Source organism: Cherax quadricarinatus, chromosome 33 (assembly GCF_038502225.1).
Source record: "Cherax quadricarinatus isolate ZL_2023a chromosome 33, ASM3850222v1, whole genome shotgun sequence".
NCBI classification, from domain to species: domain Eukaryota; kingdom Metazoa; phylum Arthropoda; class Malacostraca; order Decapoda; family Parastacidae; genus Cherax; species Cherax quadricarinatus.
The window spans coordinates 15253209-15274528 of NC_091324.1; the positions used below are offsets into that span (position 1 = coordinate 15253209).

The 21320-nt window shown below is 45.1% G+C and overlaps 1 protein-coding gene across 6 annotated transcripts in view; it reads right to left on the reverse strand.

The window, feature by feature from the left end:
* Positions 1-21320, reverse strand: part of LOC128694021 (scoloptoxin SSD14) — a 170848-nt gene that overhangs the window by 116747 nt on the left and 32781 nt on the right. The window contains exon 1 of one of the 6 annotated variants that reach the window (XM_070090853.1): positions 7367-7412. The exons of 3 other annotated variants lie outside the window; for them this stretch is intronic. The gene's annotated coding sequence lies outside the window, so the exon portion shown is untranslated. Of the gene's footprint in view, positions 1-6931; positions 7269-7334; positions 7413-21320 lie in introns of those variants that run through there. 2 more of the 6 variants (XM_070090854.1, XM_070090855.1) reach the window with 2 other exon arrangements.

Here is a 21320-nt window from a genome sequence, read left to right on the forward strand (position 1 = left end):
GGGAATGAGGCTTCTAGCAGTGAGGTGCAGTCTGTCTCTCGCTGTGAGGAGGCTGTAGTTGGGGAGGTAGCAACGGCTACCAGCAGTGAGGTGCAGCCCAGCACCTGCTACAAGTGGCGAGTGGTTCACAGTAATGGGAGGCGCATCAGAGTAAGGAAAGTTAAGAGTGATGATCTGAAGGTAGGAAATCGCTTCTCTGTTCTTCAGGATGAATGTACTTCAGTGGCCAGTGAAGGTAAGGGTACTACTGCCCCTGCTAATGGAGGTAAGCACATTCTTGTGGTTGGTGACTCTCAGGTAAGATATATTGACCGTGCTTTTTGTAATAGGAATAAGAAGATGAGAGATAGAGTGTGCTTCCCTGGAGCTGGTGTTGGGGACATTGTCAACAGGCTGGATAATATCATGTCAGGTAATGGGAACAAGCCCATTATCTGTCTCAGTGCTGGTGGAAATGATATTGGGAAGGGTAGGAGAGAAGAGCTGCTAGATAAGTACAGGTCAGCTATAGATTTCATTAAGTCTAAGGGAGGGATCCCAATCATATGTAGCATCTTGCCTAGAAGGGGAGTAGGAAATGAATGGTTGTCTAGGGCAATTGGTGTAAATTGCTGGCTAGACAGATACTGCAAGGAACTTGCAATCCCATTCATTGACAACTGGAACAACTTTTATGGCAAACATGATATGTATGCAAGGGATGGGGTACATCTCTCGGGGGCAGGGGTGGTAGCACTTGCAGACTCGATTGAGAAGGCCATTGGTGAAATGCCTATGATTTTAAACTGATGGAAGATAGAGGTATGGGTGTGTGTGGGAAACAAGCAGGTTGCAACACTAGGGTTGGAAACAGTAAATGTATAAAAGGCATTCAGCATGAAGTTATAAATAAAGACAATAGATCAGGTCAGCAAACAAAGGGGGACAGCAGAGGGCAGCAAGGGACTAGCTCCCTTAAGGTTTACTATACTAATAGCAGGAGTGTAAGAAATAAGATAGATGAGCTAAGATTAATTGCAAGTGCAGGAAACATAGATATTATTGCTATAACAGAGACCTGGCTCAATCTGAAAGATAGAGAGATGCCCTCTGAATGTCACATACAAGGCTATAAATTATCCCACACTGACAGGGTCAACAGGAAAGGTGGTGGAGTAGCGATGTATGTCAGAGACAATTTAAATTGTTGTGTTAGACAAGATATTAAATTAGAAGCGTCAGCCACTGAATCTGTTTGGTTACAGCTTCTCGAGGGCCGAGAAAAACTAATTTTGGGTGTGATTTACAGGGCCCCAAATCTTGATAGGGAGTGCAGTAAACTTCTATGGGACGAAATTCGTAAGGCATCTACATACGAAAATGTTGTGCTAATGGGAGATTTCAACTATAGACTGGAGCAATTTGACAGGAAATTTAGAGTCAGGTGACTTTCTTGATACGATCCAGGATTGTTTTTTAAAACAGTTTGTGACAGAGCCAACTAGGGGAAATAACCTCCTTGACTTGGTTCTTGCCAGTAGGGAAACACTAATTAATAATCTTGAGGTTAATGATGAGCTTGGGGAAAGTGATCACAAATCACTCAGTTTTAATATATCATGGAATTCCCCTAATAATGGCAATCAAGTCTCCGTCCCTGACTTTCGCTTGGCTGATTTCATAGGACTGAAAAATTACTTAGGTGGGCTGAACTGGAATGACCTGACTAAGGGTCAGGTAGGTGGTGATGGTTGCCGATATGCTTTCCAGGGCACAGTTCTAGCTGCTCAGTCAAATTATGTTCCAAATAGGGAAATCAGATCAAACAAAAATGATCCTAAATGGATGAACAATAGATTAAAATATCTGATTGGTCAAAAGAGAGGCATATATAGGCAAATCAAAAGAGGAGAGGGGTAATTAAGAAATCGATATATTCAGTTAAAGAGAGAAATAAAAAAGGGAATTAGAAAAGCAAAAAGAGATTATGAGGTTAAAGTTGCAAGAGAATCGAAGACTAACCCAAAAGGATTCTTTCAGGTATACAGAAGTAAGATCAGGGACAAGATAGGCCCACTCAAAAGTTCCTCGGGTCAGCTCACTGACAGTGATAAGGAAATGTGTAGAATTTTTAACACATACTTCCTCTCAGTTTTTACACAGGAGGATACCAGCGATATTCCAGTAATGATAAATTATGTAGAACAGGACGATAATAAACTGTGCACGATTAGGGTCACAAGTGACATGGTCCTTAGGCAAATTGATAAATTAAAACCTAACAAATCCCCAGGCCCTGATGAACTGTATGCAAGGGTTCTAAAGCTTAGCACACCTTTGGCTAATCTTTTCAACATATCACTACAAACTGGCATGGTGCCAGATAAGTGGAAAATGGCAAATGTGATACCTATTTTCAAAACAGGTGACAGGTCCTTAGCTTCGAACTATAGACCAATAAGCCTAACCTCCATAGTGGGAAAATTTATGGAATCAATAATTGCCGAGGCAGTTCGTAGCCACCTTGAAAAGCATAAATTAATCAACGAATCTCAGCATGGTTTTACAAAGGGGCGTTCCTGCCTTACGAATTTATTAACTTTTTTCACTAAGGTATTTGAGGAGGTAGATCATGGTAATGAATATGATATTGTGTATATGGACTTCAGTAAGGCTTTTGACAGGGTCCCACATCAGAGACTATTGAGGAAAATTAAAGCACATGGAATAGGAGGAGAAATTTTTTCCTGGATAGAGGCATGGTTGACAAATAGGCAGCAGAGAGTTTGCATAAATGGGGAGAAATCAGAGTGGGGAAGCGTCACGAGCGGTGTTCCACAGGGGTCAGTGTTGGGCCCCCTGCTGTTCACAATCTACATAAACGACATAGATGAGGACATAAAGAGCGACATCGGCAAGTTTGCCGATGACACCAAAATAGGCCGTCGAATTCATTCTGACGAGGACATTCGAGCACTCCAGGAAGATTTGAATAGACTGATGCAGTGGTCGGAGAAGTGGCAGATGCAGTTTAATATAGACAAATGCAAAGTTCTAAATGTTGGACAGGACAATAACCATGCCACATATAAACTAAATAATGCAGATCTTAATATTACGGATTGCGAAAAAGATTTAGGAGTTCTGGTTAGCAGTAATCTGAAACCAAGACAACAGTGCATAAGTGTTCGCAATAAAGCTAATAGAATCCTTGGCTTCATATCAAGAAGCATAAATAATAGGAGTCCTCAGGTTGTTCTTCAACTCTATACATCCTTGGTTAGGCCTCATTTAGATTATGCTGCACAGTTTTGGTCACCGTATTACAGAATGGATATAAATTCTCTGGAAAATGTACAAAGGAGGATGACAAAGTTGATCCCATGTATCAGAAACCTTCCCTATGAGGATAGACTAAGGGCCCTGAATCTGCACTCTCTAGAAAGACGTAGAATTAGGGGGGATATGATTGAGGTGTATAAATGGAAGACAGGAATAAATAAAGGGGATGTAAATAGTGTGCTGAAAATATCTAGCCTAGACAGGACTCGCAGCAATGGTTTTAAGTTGGAAAAATTCAGATTCAGGAAGGATATAGGAAAGTACTGGTTTGGTAATAGAGTTGTGGATGAGTGGAACAAACTCCCGAGTACAGTTATAGAGGCCAGAACGTTGTGTAGCTTTAAAAATAGGTTGGATAAATACATGAGTGGATGTGGGTGGGTGTGAGTTGGACCTGATAGCTTGAGCTACCAGGTCGGTTGCCGTGTTCCTCCCTTAAGTCAATGTGACCTGACCTGACTAGGTTGGGTGCATTGGCTTAAGCCGGTAGGAGACTTGGACCTGTCTCGCATGGGCCAGTAGGCCTTCTGCAGTGTTCCTTCGTTCTTATGTTCTTTCTCTTCTTAATGAGAAGAACTAAATCGGACAAGGATCAGGCAGGACTACGAAGAGACCTGGACAGGCTGCAAGCCTGGTCCAGAAACTGGCTCCTGGGATTTAACCCTACCAAATGCAAAGTCATGAAGATCGGGGAAGGGCAAAGAAGACCGCAGACGGAGTATAGGCTAGGTGATCAAAAACTGCAAATTTCATTCAAGGAAAAGGATCTTGGTGTGAGTATAATACCGAGCAAATCTGAGGCGCACATCAGCCAGACAACTGCTGCAGCATACGGGCGCCGGGCTAACCTAAGAATGGCGTTCCGACACCTCAGTAAGAAATCATTCAAGACTCTGTACATCGTGTACGTCAGGCTCATATTATAGTATGCAGCACCAGTTTGGAACCCACACCTGGTCAAGCATGTCAAGAAATTAGAGAAAGTGCGAAGGTTTGCAACAAGACTAGTCCCAGAGCTAAGGAAAATGTCCTGTCGTCGGCCTGACGACACTGGAGGACAGGAGGGTCAGGGGAGACTTTATAACGACACATAAAATACTGCGAGGAATTGCCAAGGTGGACAGAGACAGGATGTTCCAGAGATGGGACACAGAAACAAGGGGTCACAACTGGAAGCTGAAGACTCAGATGAGTCAAAAAGATGTTAGGAAGTAATTTTTTCAGTCATAGAGTTGTCAGGAAGTGGAATAGTCTGGAAAGTGACGTAGTGGAGGCAGGCTTCATATCACATTCCTGCAGTTAGTCAGGAAAAAATCAGGACAGCTTAAAAAAATTGCTGTCAAAGCACAAACTTTATTGATTACAAGTGACATCATACGTTAAACAAAAGTATTGATTACCACTGGCATCATAGGTTATAAAAGTATTGTTTGTATATTGCATTATAGGCAAATGAAACATACTACAAATGGTATCATAGGTCAGAATTACCCTGCGTGCTCTGTGAATACGAACTTAAACTTTTAGCTGACATGTGGCAACCTACCATAAAGTCCATTATTATCACGAGCAAACATTACCAAGGTCTTCCCTAATTAGAGACTAGTGAATGAATGCAGTCACTCATCCAGTTACTTATGAAGCCCAGTTGTGCTTAATTTGCACATAACTCTGTGAAGGCTGTGATGAATTAAGCATCACAAAATTCCCCATGATGAATCCTTCTAAATCTGGTAAATGTCTATCTTTGAGCGTAACGTTCTCACTGGTGCAGCTGAACATTGTTTCATCTTGTACCAAGAACACGTAACTGAGATTTTATCAACTTTTCCTTCGTAGATGGTATGATACCAAATCTGTAATAAATATGTTGAGAATGACAATACATAAAAAGAAAAAAAAAGGTCTCAAAAAAAGTGAGTATCTATCTCGTCCTGTACCAAGGGCACTTATCTTCATCCTGTGCCAAGGGCACATATCCTCATCCTGTAACAGAGATACCTATCCTTATCCAAGAAAGCATCTATCCTCTGATCCTCACTTTATTCCATTCATTTTCTTACGTGAAGTCAATCGTCAGCTTCTAGCGCTCCCTATACTGGCTAATGGCGCAGAGCAGATAAATGGTAGACAGAGTGCAACTAATGTGACATTTTATTGTGGCAACGTTTCGCTCTCCAGGAGCTTTATCAAGCCTAACGGCGAAACGTTGCCACAATAAAATGTCACATTAGTTGCACTTGTGTCCTTTTACTTTACGTATTGTCGGTAATTCTACCAACTTTATTACGAAATTTTTATTGTTGCGACGTTTCATCCACTCTTGGGCGAAACGTTGCCGATTCCCTACAGTTATAAAATTGCTTACTTCTTTATTGCGTTAGTCCATGTTAAAGTAGGTTACATAAGCCAGTAAAAGCAGATATTTAATGACAAGCAAACAACTTAAAAAAGGGGGAGGAGAAAATGGGGCTTGCATGCATCTGACAACGAGGTCTACTGGTAGTGCCCAGGCGCCAGCGTCATGCAGGTGTCAAGATTAATTGACGAATGAGGTTGGTGCCTGCACAATGATTCTAATACAACTTAAACATCATGTATGCCTGTCTTGTCAGCCAATATATTACAAGACTAACCTTAAAACTAAGTTTGTTTGAGTCTCCTAACGTTAATAGAACATCCTCACGTTATCCACATCAGTAATGTTATTTACAGCAAGTTAAGATAAGATAAGATTTCGTTCGGATTTTTAACCCCGGAGGGTTAGCCACCCAGGATAACCCAAGAAAGTCAGTGCGTCATCGAGGACTGTCTAACTTATTTCCATTGGGGTCCTTAATCTTGTCCCCCAGGATGCGACCCACACCAGTCGACTAACACCCAGGTACCTATTTGCTGCTAGGTGAACAGGACAATAGGTGTAAGGAAACGTGTCAAAATGTTTCCACCCGCCGGGAATCGAACCCGGGCCCTTCGTGTGTGAAGCGGGAGCTTTAGCCACCAGGCCACCGGGCCACCTCACGTTATCTATAGCAACAATGTTATCTTAAGCTTGACCTCGAGAATCTTGATAAATAATGGAGTTTCCATTCCCAGCGACGTATACCATAGCATATTGTAATGAAAATATTTGACAAATAATTTGGTACATAAAAAGTTTAAATTATACAAACTCTAGCTTGGGTGACGGTAAAGGTCAGTACCAGAGAGTTACAGAAGAATCGAGTTTTTTGTAGTTATGTCCTTAACTGTACCCAGACGGCAGAGACTGGTACACTCCAGGTATGCTTTCACTGTACCACTACCACCACCACATTGAAGTGTTGGTACCCTCACTGACCCACCACCACACTGAGGTGTTGGTATCCTTACTGACCCACCACAACACTGAGGTGTTGGTACCCCTCACTGACCCACCACCACACTGAGGTGTTGGTACCCTCACTGACCCACCACCACACTGAGGTGTTGGTACCCCTCACTGGCCCACCACAACACTGAGGTGTTGGTATCCTCAAAGACCCACCACAACACTGAGGTGGAAATAACTGGTATAAAATACCGACACAATGGAAATATAAACACTTAAGCAGTATAATGTGATTCTCACCAACTCTCAGGGATTCTCGCTAATCACCTCTCTAAACTCTTGGGCACGATCAGTCCAACACATCTCAAATACTCGGGTGATCTTCTCAATCGCATTCGCAACATCAACATCAGGAACAAGAAACTCTCTAGCCTTGACGTAACTTCCCGTGCAACTCAATAAAGATACCCAAGAGTTGCACATGTGTCTAATTTAACAACACCGAGGTGTTGGTACCCTTACTGACTTCCACAACACAGATGTTGGTACCATCAATGACCCACCACCACACTGAGGTGTTGGTACCCTCAGTGACCCACCAACACTGAGGTGTTAGTACCCTCACTGACCCACCACAGCACAGGTATTGGTACCCTCACTGACCCACCACAACACCGAGGTCCTGGTACCCTCACTGACCCACCAGAACACCGAGGTGTTAGTATCCTTACTGACCCACAACCACACTGAGGTGTTGGAACCTCTACCACTACCAACACCAGACTGAGATGTTAATAACTCCCTTCTGATGTGATGTTCGCGCCGTTGCCAAACGCATGGCCCTTTAAAAACAAAATTAGAATTATTTATGAATCGGACAATGATGAGGATCCAGTGGTTGGTGGTCACCTGATACTCACACAGTGGTTGGTGGTCACCTGATACTCACACAGTGGTTGGTGGTCACCTGATACTCACACAGTGGTTGGTGGTCACCTGATACTCACACAGTGGTTGGTGGTCAACTGATACTCACACAGTGGTTGGTGGTCACATGATACTCACACAGTGGTTGGTGGTCACCTGATACTCACACAGTGGTTGGTGGTCACCTGATACTCACACAGTGGTTGGTGGTCACCTGATACTCACACAGTGGTTGGTAGTCACCTGATACTCACAGAGTGGCTGGTGGTCACCTGATACTCACACAGTGGTTGGTGGTCACCTGATACTCACACAGTGGTTGGTGGTCACCTGATACTCACACAGTGGTTGGTGGTCACCTGATACTCACACAGTGGTTAGTGGTCACCTGATACTCACACAGTGGTTGGTGGTCACATGATACTCACACAGTGGTTGGTGGTCACCTGATACTCACACAGTGGTTGGTGGTCACCTGATACTCACACAGTGGTTGGTGGTCACCTGATACTCACACAGTGGTTGGTAGTCACCTGATACTCACACAGTGGTTGGTGGTCACCTGATACTCACATAGTGGTTGGTAGTCACCTGATACTCACACAGTGGTTGGTGGACACCTGATACTCACACAGTGGTTGGTGATCACCTTATACTCACACAGTGGTTGGTGGTCACATGATACTCACACAGTGGGTGGTGGTCACCTGATACTCACACAGTGGTTGGTGGTCACCTGATACTCACACAGTGGTCGGTGGTCACCTGATACTCACACAGTGGTTGGTGGTCACATGATACTCACACAGTGGTTGGTGGTCACCTGATACTCAAACAGTGGGTGGTAGTCACCTGATACTCACACAGTGGTTGGTGGTCACCTGATACTCACACAGTGGTTGGTGGTCACCTGATACTCACACAGTGGTTGGTGGTCACCTGATACTCACACAGTGGTTGGTGGTCACCTGATACTCACACAGTGGTCGGTGGTCACCTGATACTCACACAGTGGTTGGTGGTCACCTGATACTCACACAGTGGTTGGTGGTCACCTGATACTCACACAGTGGTTGGTTGTCACCTGATACTCACACAGTTTTTGGTGGTCACCTGATACTCACACAGTGGTTGGTGGTCACCTGATACTCACACAGTGGTTGGTGGTCACCTGATACTCACGCAGTGGTTGGTAGTCACCTAATACTCACACAGTGGTTGGTAGTGACCTGATACTCACAGAGTGGTTGATAGTCACCTGATACTCACACAGTGGTTGGTAGTCACCTGATACTCACACAGTGGTTGGTGGTCACCTGATACTCACACAGTGGTTGGTAGTCACCTGATACTCACACAGTGGTTGGAAGTCACCTGATACTCACACAGTGGTTGATAGTCACCTGATACTCACACAGTGGTTGGTAGTCACCTGATACTCACACAGTGGTTGGTGGTCACCTGATACTCACATAGTGGTTGGTGGTCACCTGATACTCACACAGTGGTTGGTAGTCACCTGATACTCACACAGTGGTTGGTAGTCACCTGATACTCACACAGTGGTTGGTAGTCACCTGATACTCACACAGTGGGTGGTAGTCACCTGATACACAGTGGATGGTAGTCACCTGATACTCACACAGTGGTTGGTAGTCACTTGATACTCACACAGTGGGTGGTAGTTACCTGATACTCACACAGTGGTTGGTGGTCACCTCATACTCACACAGTGGGTGGTAGTCACCTGATACTCACACAGTGGGTGGTAGTCACCTGATACTCACACAGTGGTTGATGGTCACCTGATACTCACACAGTGGGTGGTAGTCACCTGATACTCACACAGTGTGTGGTAGTCACCTGATACTCACACAGTGGTTGGGAGTCACCTGATACTCACACAGTGATTGGTGGTTACCTGATACTCACACAGTAGGTGGTGGTTACCTGATACTCAAACAGTCGTTGGTTGTCACCTGATACTCACACAGTGGTTGGTAGTCACCTGATACTCACACATTGGTTGGTGGTCACCTGATACTCACACAGTGGTTGGTGATCACCTGATACTCACACAGAGGATGGTGGTCACCTGATAATCACACAGTGGTTGGTGGTCACCTGATACTCACACAGTGGTTGGTGGTCACCTGATACTCACACAGTGGTTGGTAGTCACCTGATACTCACACAGTGGTTGGTGGTCACCTGATACTCACACAGTGGTTGGTGGTCACCTGATACTCACACAGTGGTTGGTAGTCACCTGATACTCACACAGTGGTTGGTAGTCACCTGATACTCACACAGTGGTTGATAGTCACCTGATACTCACACAGTGGTTGGTAGTCACCTGATACTTACACAGTGGTTGGTGGTCACCTGATACTCACACAGTGGTTGGTGGTCACCTGATACTCACAGTGGTTGGTAGTCACCTGATACTCACACAGTGGTTGGTAGTCACCTGATACTCACACAGTGGTTGGTAGTCACCTGATACTCACACAGTGTTTGGTAGTCACCTGATACTCACACAGTGGTTGGTAGTCACCTGATACTCACACAGTGGGTGGTAGTCACCTGATACACAGTGGGTGGTAGTCACCTGATACTCACACAGTGGGTGGTAGTCACCTGATACTCACACAGTGGTTGGTGGTCACCTAATACTCACACAGTGGGTGGTAGTCACCTGATACTCACACAGTGGTTGGTGATCACCTGATACTCACACAGTGGGTGGTAGTCACCTGATACTCACACAGTGGTTGGTGGTCACCTGATACTCACACAGTGGGTGGTAGTCACCTGATACTCACACAGTGGGTGGTAGTCACCTGATACTCACACAGTGGTTGGTAGTCACCTGATACTCACACAGTGGTTGGTGGTCACGTGATACTCACACAGTGGTTGGTGGTCAACTGATACTCAGTGGTTGGTGGTCACCTGACACACAGTGGTTGGTAGTCACCTGATACTCACACATTGGTTGGTGGTCACCTTATACTCACACAGTGGTTGGTGGTCACATGATACTCACAAAGTGGGTGGTGGTCACCTGATACTCACACAGTGGTTGGTGGTCACCTGATACTCACACAGTGGTCGGTGGTCACCTGATACTCACACAGTGGTTGGTGGTCACTTGATACTCACACAGTGGTTGGTGGTCACCTGATACTCAAACAGTGGGTGGTAGTCACCTGATACTCACACAGTGGTTGGTGGTCACCTGATACTCACACAGTGGTTGGTGGTCACCTGATACTCACACAGTGGTTGGTGGTCACCTGATACTCACACAGTGGTTGGTGGTCACCTGATACTCACACAGTGGTCGGTGGTCACCTGATACTCACACAGTGGTTGGTGGTCACCTGATACTCACACAGTGGTTGGTAGTCACCTGATACTCACACAGTGGTTGGAAGTCACCTGATACTCACACAGTGGTTGATAGTCACCTGATACTCACACAGTGGTTGGTAGTCACCTGATACTCACACAGTGGTTGGTGGTCACCTGATACTCACACAGTGGTTGGTGGTCACCTGATACTCACGCAGTGGTTGGTGGTCACCTGATACTCACACAGTGGTTGGTAGTCACCTGATACTCACACAGTGGTTGGTAGTCACCTGATACTCACACAGTGGTTGGTAGTCACCTGATACTCACACAGTGGGTGGTAGTCACCTGATACACAGTGGATGGTAGTCACCTGATACTCACACAGTGGTTGGTAGTCACTTGATACTCACACAGTGGGTGGTAGTTACCTGATACTCACACAGTGGTTGGTGGTCGCCTCATACTCACACAGTGGGTGGTAGTCACCTGATACTCACACAGTGGGTGGTAGTCACCTGATACTCACACAGTGGTTGATGGTCACCTGATACTCACACAGTGGGTGGTAGTCACCTGATACTCACACAGTGTGTGGTAGTCACCTGATACTCACACAGTGGTTGGGAGTCACCTGATATTCACACAGTGATTGGTGGTTACCTGATACTCACACAGTAGGTGGTGGTTACCTGATACTCAAACAGTCGTTGGTTGTCACCTGATACTCACACATTGGTTGGTGGTCACCTGATACTCACACAGTGGTTGGTGATCACCTGATACTCACACAGAGGTTGGTGGTCACCTGATAATCACACAGTGGTTGGTGGTCACCTGATACTCACACAGTGGTTGGTGGTCACCTGATACTCACACAGTGGTTGGTAGTCACCTGATACTCACACAGTGGTTGGTGGTCACCTGATACTCACACAGTGGTTGGTGGTCACCTGATACTCACACAGTGGTTGGTAGTCACCTGATACTCACACAGTGGTTGGTAGTCACCTGATACTCACACAATGGTTGATAGTCACCTGATACTCACACAGTGGTTGGTAGTCACCTGATACTCACACAGTGGTTCGTGGTCACCTGATACTCACACAGTGGTTGGTGGTCACCTGATACTCACAGTGGTTGGTAGTCACCTGATACTCACACAGTGGTTGGTAGTCACCTGATACTCACACAGTGGTTGGTAGTCACCTGATACTCACACAGTGGTTGGTAGTCACCTGATACTCACACAGTGTTTGGTAGTCACCTGATACTCACACAGTGGGTGGTAGTCACCTGATACTCACACAGTGGGTGGTAGTCACCTGATACTCACACAGTGGGTGGTAGTCACCTGATACTCACACAGTGGTTGGTGGTCACCTAATACTCACACAGTGGGTGGTAGTCACCTGATACTCACACAGTGGTTGGTGATCACATGATACTCACACAGTGGGTGGTAGTCACCTGATACTCACACAGTGGTTGGTGGTCACCTGATACTCACACAGTGGGTGGTAGTCACCTGATACTCACACAGTGGGTGGTAGTCACCTGATACTCACACAGTGGTTGGTAGTCACCTGATACTCACACAGTGGTTGGTGGTCACGTGATACTCACACAGTGGTTGGTGGTCAACTGATACTCAAACAGTGGTTGGTGGTCACCTGACACTCACACAGTGGTTGGTAGTCACCTGATACTCACACATTGGTTGGTGGTCACCTGATACTCACACAGTGGTTGGTGATCACCTGATACACAGTGGTTGGTGGTCACCTGATACTCACACAGTGGTTGGTAGTCACCTGATACTCACACATTGGTTGGTAGTCACCTGATACTCACACAGTGGGTGGTAGTCACCTGATACTCACAGAGTGGGTGGTAGTCACCTGATACTCACACAGTGGGTGGTAGTCACCTGATACTCACACAGTTGTTGGTGGTCACCTAATACTCACACAGTGGGTGGTAGTCACCTGATACTCACACAGTGGTTGGTGATCAACTGATACTCACACAGTGGGTGGTAGTCACTTGATACTCACACAGTGGTTGGTGGTCACCTGATACTCACACAGTGGGTGGTAGTCACCTGATACTCACACAGTGGGTGGTAGTCACCTGATACTCACACAGTGGTTGGTAGTCACCTGATACTCACACAGTGGTTGGTGGTCACGTGTTACTCACACAGTGGTTGGTGGTCAACTGATACTCAAACAGTGGTTGGTGGTCACCTGACACTCACACAGTGGTTGGTAGTCACCTGATACTCACACATTGGTTGGTGGTCACCTGATACTCACAGAGTGGTTGATGATCACCTGATACACAGTGGTTGGTGGTCACCTGATACTCACACAGTGGTTGGTGGTCACCTGATACTCACACAGTGGTTGCTGGTCACCTGATACTCACACAGTGGTTGGTAGTCACCTGATACTCACACAGTGGTTGGTAGTCACCTGATACTCACACAGTGGTTGGTGGTCACCTGATACACAGTGGTTGGTAGTCACGTGATACTCACACAGTGGTTGGTGGTCACCTGATACTCACATAATGGTTGGTAGTCACCTGATACTCACACAGTGGTTGGTGGTCACCTGATACTCACACAGTGCTTGGTGATCACATGATACTCACACAGTGGTTGGTGGTCACATGATACTCACACAGTGGGTGGTGGTCACCTGATACTCACACAGTGGTTGGTGGTCACCTGATACTCACACAGTGGTTGGTGGTCACCTGATACTCAAACAGTGGGTGGTAGTCAACTGATACTCACACAGTGGTTGGTGGTCACCTGATACTCACACAGTGGTTGGTGGTCACCTGATACTCACACAGTGGTTGTTAGTCACCTGATACTCACACAGTGGGTAGTAGTCACCTGATACTCACACAGGGATTGGTGGTCACCTGATACTCACACAGTGGTTGGTAGTCACCTGATACTCACACAGTGGGTGGTAGTCACCTGATACTCACACAGTGGTTGGTGGTCACCTGATACTCACACAGTGGGTGGTAGTCACCTGATACTCACACAGTGGTTGGTAGTCACCTGATACTCACACAGTGGTTGGTAGTCACCTGATACTCACACAGTGGTTGGTAGTCACCTGATACACAGTGGTTGGTGGTCACCTGATACTCACACAGTGGTTGGTGGTCACCTGATACTCACACAGTGGTTGGTGGTCACCTGATACTCAAACAGTGGTTGGTGGTCACCTGATACTCACACAGTGGTTGGTAGTCACCTGATACTCACACATTTGTTGGTGGTCACCTGATACTCACACAGTGGTTGGTGATCACCTGATACACAGTGGTTGGTGGTCACCTGATACTCACACAGTGGTTGGTGGTCACCTGATACACAGTGGTTGGTGGTCACCTGATACTCACACAGTGGTTGGTGGTCACCTGATACTCACACAGTGGTTGGTGGTCACCTGATACTCACTCAGTGGTTGGTAGTCACCTGGTACTCAAACAGTGATTGGTGGTCACCTGATACTCACACAGTGGGTGGTAGTCACCTGATACTCACACAGTGGCTGGTGGTCACCTGATACTCACACAGTGGGTGGTAGTCACCTGATACTCACACAGTGGGTGGTAGTCACCTGATACTCACACAGTGGTTGGTAGTCACCTGATAGTCACACAGTGGTTGGTGGTCACGTGATACTCACACAGTGGTTGGTGGTCACCTGATACTCAAACAGTGGTTGGTGGTCACCTGACACTCACACAGTGGTTGGTAGTCACCTGATACTCACACATTGGTTGGTGGTCACCTGATACTCACAGAGTGGTTGGTGATCACCTGATACACAGTGGTTGGTGGTCACCTGATACTCACACAGTGGTTGGTGGTCACCTGATACTCACACAGTGGTTGGTGGTCACCTGATACTCACACAGTGGTTGGTAGTCACCTGATACTCACACAGTGGTTGGTGGTCACCTGATACTCACATAGTGGTTAGTAGTCACCTGATACTCACACAGTGGGTGGTGGTCACCTGATACTCACACAGTGGTTGGTGGTCACCTGATACTCACACAGTGGTTGGTGGTCACCTGATACTCACACAGTGGTTGGCGGTCACCTGATACTCACACAGTGGTTGGTAGTCACCTGATACTCACACAGTGGTTGGTAGTCACCTAATACTCACACAGTGATTGGTAGTCACCTAATACTCACACAGTGGTTGGTAATCACCTAATACTCATACAGTGGTTGGTAGTCACCTAATACTCACAGAGTGGTTGGTAGTCACCTAATACTCACACAATGGGTGGTAGTCACCTAGTACTCACACAGTGTTTGGTAGTCACCTAATACTCACACAGTGGGTGGCAGTCACCTAATACTCACACAGTTATTTGTAGTCACCTAATACTCACACAGTGGTTGGTAGTCACCTAATACTCACACAGTGATTGGTAGTCATCTAATACCCACACAGTGATTGGTAGTCACCTAATACTCACACAGTGATTGGTAGTCACCTAATACTCACATATTGGTTGGTAGTCACCTAATACTCACACAGTGGTTGGTAGTCACCTAATACTCACACAGTGATTGGTAGTCACCTAATATTCACACAGTGATTGGTAGTCACCTAATACTCACACAGTGGTTGGTAGTCACCTAATACTCACACAGTGGTTGGTAGTCACCTAATACTCACACAGTGATTGGTAGTCACCTAATACTCACACAGTGGTTAGTAGTCACCTAATACTCACACAATGGTTGGTAGTCACCTAATACTCACACAGTGGGCGGCAGTCACCTAATACTCACACAGTGTTTGGTAATAACCTAATACTCACACAGTGGTTGGTAATCACCTAATACTCACACAGTGATTGGTAGTCACCTAATACTCACACAGTTATTGGTAGTCACCTAATACTCACACAGTGGTTGGTAGTCACCTAATACTCACACAATGGGTGGTAGTCACCTAATACTCACACAGTGGTTAGAAGTCACCTAATACTCACACAGTGGTTGGTATTCACCTAATACTCACAAAGTGGGTGGCAGTCACCTAATACTCACACAGTGATTGGTAGTCACCTAATACTCACACAGTGGTTGGTAGTCACCTAATACTCACACAGTGATTGGTAGTCACCTAATACTCACACAGTGGTTAGTAGTCACCTAATACTCACACAGTGGTTGGTAGTCACCTAATACTCACACAGTGGATGGCAATCACCTAATACTCACACAGTGATTGGTAGTCACCTAATACTCACACAGTGGTTGGTAGTTACCTAATACTCACACAGTGATTGGTAGTCACCTAATACTCACACAGTGATCGGTAGTCACCTAATACTCACACAGTGATTGGTAGTCACCTAATACTCACACAGTGGTTGGTACTTACCTAATACTCACACAGTGATTGGTAGTCACGTAATACTCACACAGTGATTGGTAGTCACCTAATACTCACACAGTGGTTGGTAATCACCTAATACTCATACAGTGGTTGGAAGTCACCTAATACTCACACAGTGGTTGGTAGTCACCTAATACTCACACAATGGGTGGTAGTCACCTAATACTAACACAGTTATTGGTAGTCACCTAATACTCACACAGTGGTCGGTGCTCCCCTAATACTCACACAGTGATTGGTAGTCATCTAATACTCACACAGTGATTGGTAGTCACCTAATACTCACACATTGGTTGGTAGTCACGTAATACTCACACAGTGATTGGTAGTCACCTAATACTCACACAGTGATTGGTAGTCACCTAATACTCACACAGTGCTTGGTAGTCACCTAATACTCACACAGTGATTGTTAGTCACCTAATATTCACACAGTGATTGGTAGTCACCTAATACTCACACAGTGGTTGGTAGTCACCTAATACTCACACAGTGGTTGGTAGTCACCTAATACTCACACAGTGATTGGTAGTCACCTAATACTCACACAGTGGTTAGTAGTCACCTAATCCTCACACAGTGGTTGGTAGTCACCTAATACTCACACAGTGGGTGGCAGTCACCTAATACTCACACAGTGATTGGTAGTAACCTAATACTCACACAGTGGTTGGTAATCATATAATACTCACACAGTGATTGGTAGTCACCTAATACTCACACAGTGATTGGTAGTCACCTAATACTCACACAGTGGGTGGCAGTCACCTAATACTCACACAGTGGGTGGTAGTCACCTAATACTCACACAGTGGGTGGTAGTCACCTAATACTCACACAGTGGGTGGCAGTCACCTAACACTCACACAGTGGGTGGTAGTCACCTAATACTCACACAGTGGGTTGTAGTCAGCTAATACTCACACAGTGGTTGGTAGTCACCTAATACTCACACAGTGGTTGGTAGTCACCTAATACTCACACAGTGGTTGGTAGTCACCTAATACTCACACAGTGGTTGATAGTCACCTAATACTCACACAGTGGGTGGCAGTCACCTAATACTCACACAGTGGTTGGTAGTCACCTAATACTCACACAGTGGGTGGCAGTCACCTAATACTCACACAGTGGTTGGTAGTCACCTAATACTCACACAGTGGTTGGTAGTCACCTAATACTCACACAGTGGTTGGTAGTTACCTAATACTCACACAGTGGTTAGTAGTCACCTAATACTCACAATGGTTGGTAGTCACCTAATACTCACACAGTGGTTGGTAGTCACCTAATACTCACACAGTGGTTATTAGTCACCTAATACTCACACAATGGTTGGTAGTCACCTAATACTCACACAGTGGTTAATAGTCACCTAATACTCACACAGTGGTTGGTAGTCACCTAATACTCACACAGTGGGTTGTAGTCACCTAATACTCACACAGTGGTTGGTAGTCACCTAATACTCACACAGTGGTTAGTAGTCACCTAATACTCACACAATGGTTGGTAGTCACCTAATACTCACACAGTGGTTGGTAGACACCTAATACTCACACAGTGGTTAGTAGTCACCTAATACTCACACAATGGTTGGTAGTCACCTAATACTCACACAGTGGTTGGTAGTCACCTAATACTCACACAGTGGTTAGTAGTCACCTAATACTCACACAGTGGTTGGTAGTCACCTAATACTCACACAGTGGTTGGTAGTCACCTAATACTCACACAGTGGTTAGTAGTCACCTAATACTCACACAGTGGTTGGTTGTCACCTAATACTCACACAGTGGTTGGTAGTCACCTAATACTCACACAGTGGTTAGTAGTCACCTAATACTCACACAATGGTTGGTAGTCACATAATACTCACACAGTGGTTGGTAGTCACCTAATACTCACACAATGGTTGGTAGTCACATAATACTCACACAGTGGTTGGTAGTCACGTAATACTCACACAGTGGTTAGTAGTCACCTAATACTCACACAGTGGTTGGTAGTCACCTAATACTCACACAGTGGTTACTAGTCACCTAATACTCACACAATGGTTGGTAGTCACCTAATACTCACACAGTGGTTGGTAGTCACCTAATACTCACACAGTGGTTAGTAGTCACCTAATACTCACACAGTGGTTGGTAGTCACCTAATACTCACACAGTGGTTAGTAGTCACTTAATACTCACACAATGGTTGGTAGTCACATAATACTCACACAGTGGTTGGTAGTCACGTAATACTCACACAGTGGGTGGTAGTTACATAATACTCACACAGTGGTTGGTAGTCACATAATACTCACACAGTGGTTGGTAGTCACCTAATACTCACACAGCGGTTAGTAGTCACCTAATACTCACACAGTGGTTGGTAGTCACCTAATACTCACACAGTGGTTGGTAGTCACCTAATACTCACACAGTGGTTAGTAGTCACCTTATACTCACACAATGGTTGGTAGTCACATAATACTCACACAGTGGTTGGTAGTCATCTAATACTCACACAGTGGTTGGTAGTCACCTAATACTCACACAGTGGTTAGTAGTCACCTAATACTCACACAATGGTTGGTAGTCACATAATACTCACACAGTGGTTGGTAGTCACCTAATACTCACACAGTGGTTGGTAGTCACATAATACTCACACAGTGGGTGGTAGTCACATAATACTCACACATTGGTTGGTAGTCAGCTAATACTCACACAATGGTTGGTAGTCACATAATACTCACACAGTGGTTGGTAGTCACATAATACTCACACAGTGGTTGGTAGTCACATAATACTCACACAGTGGTTGGTAGTCACATAATACTCACACAGTGGTTGGTAGTCACATAATACTCACACAGTGGTTGGTAGTCACATAATACTCACACAGTGGTTGGTAGTCACATAATACTCACACAGTGGTTGGTAGTCACATAATACTCACACAGTGGTTGGTAGTCACATAATACTCACACAGTGGTTGGTAGTCACATAATACTCACACAGTGGTTAGTAGTCACCTAATACTCACACAGTGGTTGGTAGTCACATAATACTCACACAGTGGTTGGTAGTCACATAATACTCACACAGTGGTTAGTAGTCACCTAATACTCACACAGTGGTTGGTAGTCACATAATACTCACACAGTGGTTGGTAGTCACATAATACTCACACAGTGGTTGGTAGTCACATAATACTCACACAGTGGTTAGTAGTCACCTAATACTTACACAGTGGTTGGTAGTCACCTAATACTCACACAGTGGTTGGTAGTCACATAATACTCACACAGTGGTTGGTAGTCACTTTAATACTCACACAATGGTTGATAGTCACATAATACTCACACAGTGGGTGGTAGTCACATAATACTCACACAGTGGTTGGTAGTCACATAATACTCACACAGTGGTTAGTAGTCACCTAATACTCACACAGTGGTTGGTAGTCACATAATACTCACACAGTGGTTGGTAGTCACATAATACTCACACAGTGGTTGGTAGTCACCTAATACTCACACAGTGGTTAGTAGTCACCTAATACTCACACAATGGTTGGTAGTCACATAATACTCACACAGTGGTTGCTAGTCACCTAATACTCACACAATGGTTGGTAGTCACATAATACTCACACAGTGGTTGGTAGTCACGTAATACTCACACAGTGGTTAGTAGTCACCTAATACTCACACAGTGGTTGGTAGTCACATAATACTCACACAGTGGTTGGTAGTCACATAATACTCACACAGTGGTTAGTAGTCACTTAATACTCACACAATGGTTGGTAGTCACATAATACTCACACAGTGGTTGGTAGTCACGTAATACTCACACAGTGAGTCGTAGTCACATAATACTCACACAGTGGTTGGTAGTCACATAATACTCACACAGTGGTTGGTAGTCACCTAATACTCACACAGTGGTTAGTAGTCACCTAATACTCACACAGTGGTTGGTAGTCACCTAATACTCACACAGTGGTTGGTAGTCACCTAATACTCACACAGTGGTTAGTAGTCACCTAATACTCACACAATGGTTGGTAGTCACATAATACTCACACAGTGGTTGGTAGTCATCTAATACTCACACAGTGGTTGGTAGTCACCTAATACTCACACAGTGGTTAGTAGTCACCTAATACTCACACAATGGTTGGTAGTCACATAATACTCACACAGTGGTTGGTAGTCACCTAATACTCACACAGTGGTTGGTAGTCACATAATACTCACACAGTGGGTGGTAGTCACATAATACTCACACATTGGTTGGTAGTCAGCTAATACTCACACAGTGGTTGGTAGTCATCTAATACTCACACAGTGGTTGGTAGTCACATAATACTCACACAGTGGTTGGTAGTCATCTAATACTCACACAGTGGTTGGTAGTCACATAATACTCACACAGTGGTTGGTAGTCACATAATACTCACACAGTGGTTGGTAGTCATCTAATACTCACACAGTGGTTGGTAGTCACATAATACTCACACAGTGGTTGGTAGTCATCTAATACTCACACAGTGGTTGGTAGTCACATAATACTCACACAGTGGTTGGTAGTCACATAATACTCACACAGTGGTTGGTAGTCATCTAATACTCACACAGTGGTTGGTAGTCACATAACACTCACACAGTGGTTGGTAGTCACATAATACTCACACAGTGGTTGGTAGTCACATAATACTCACACAGTGGTTGGTAGTCACATAATACTCACACAGTGGTTGGTAGTCACATAATACTCACACAGTGGTTAGTAGTCACCTAATACTCACACAGTGGTTGGTAGTCACATAATACTCACACAGTGGTTGGTAGTCACATAATACTCACACAGTGGTTGGTAGTCACCTAATACTCACACAGTGGTTGGTAGTCACATAATACTCACACAGTGGTTGGTAGTCAC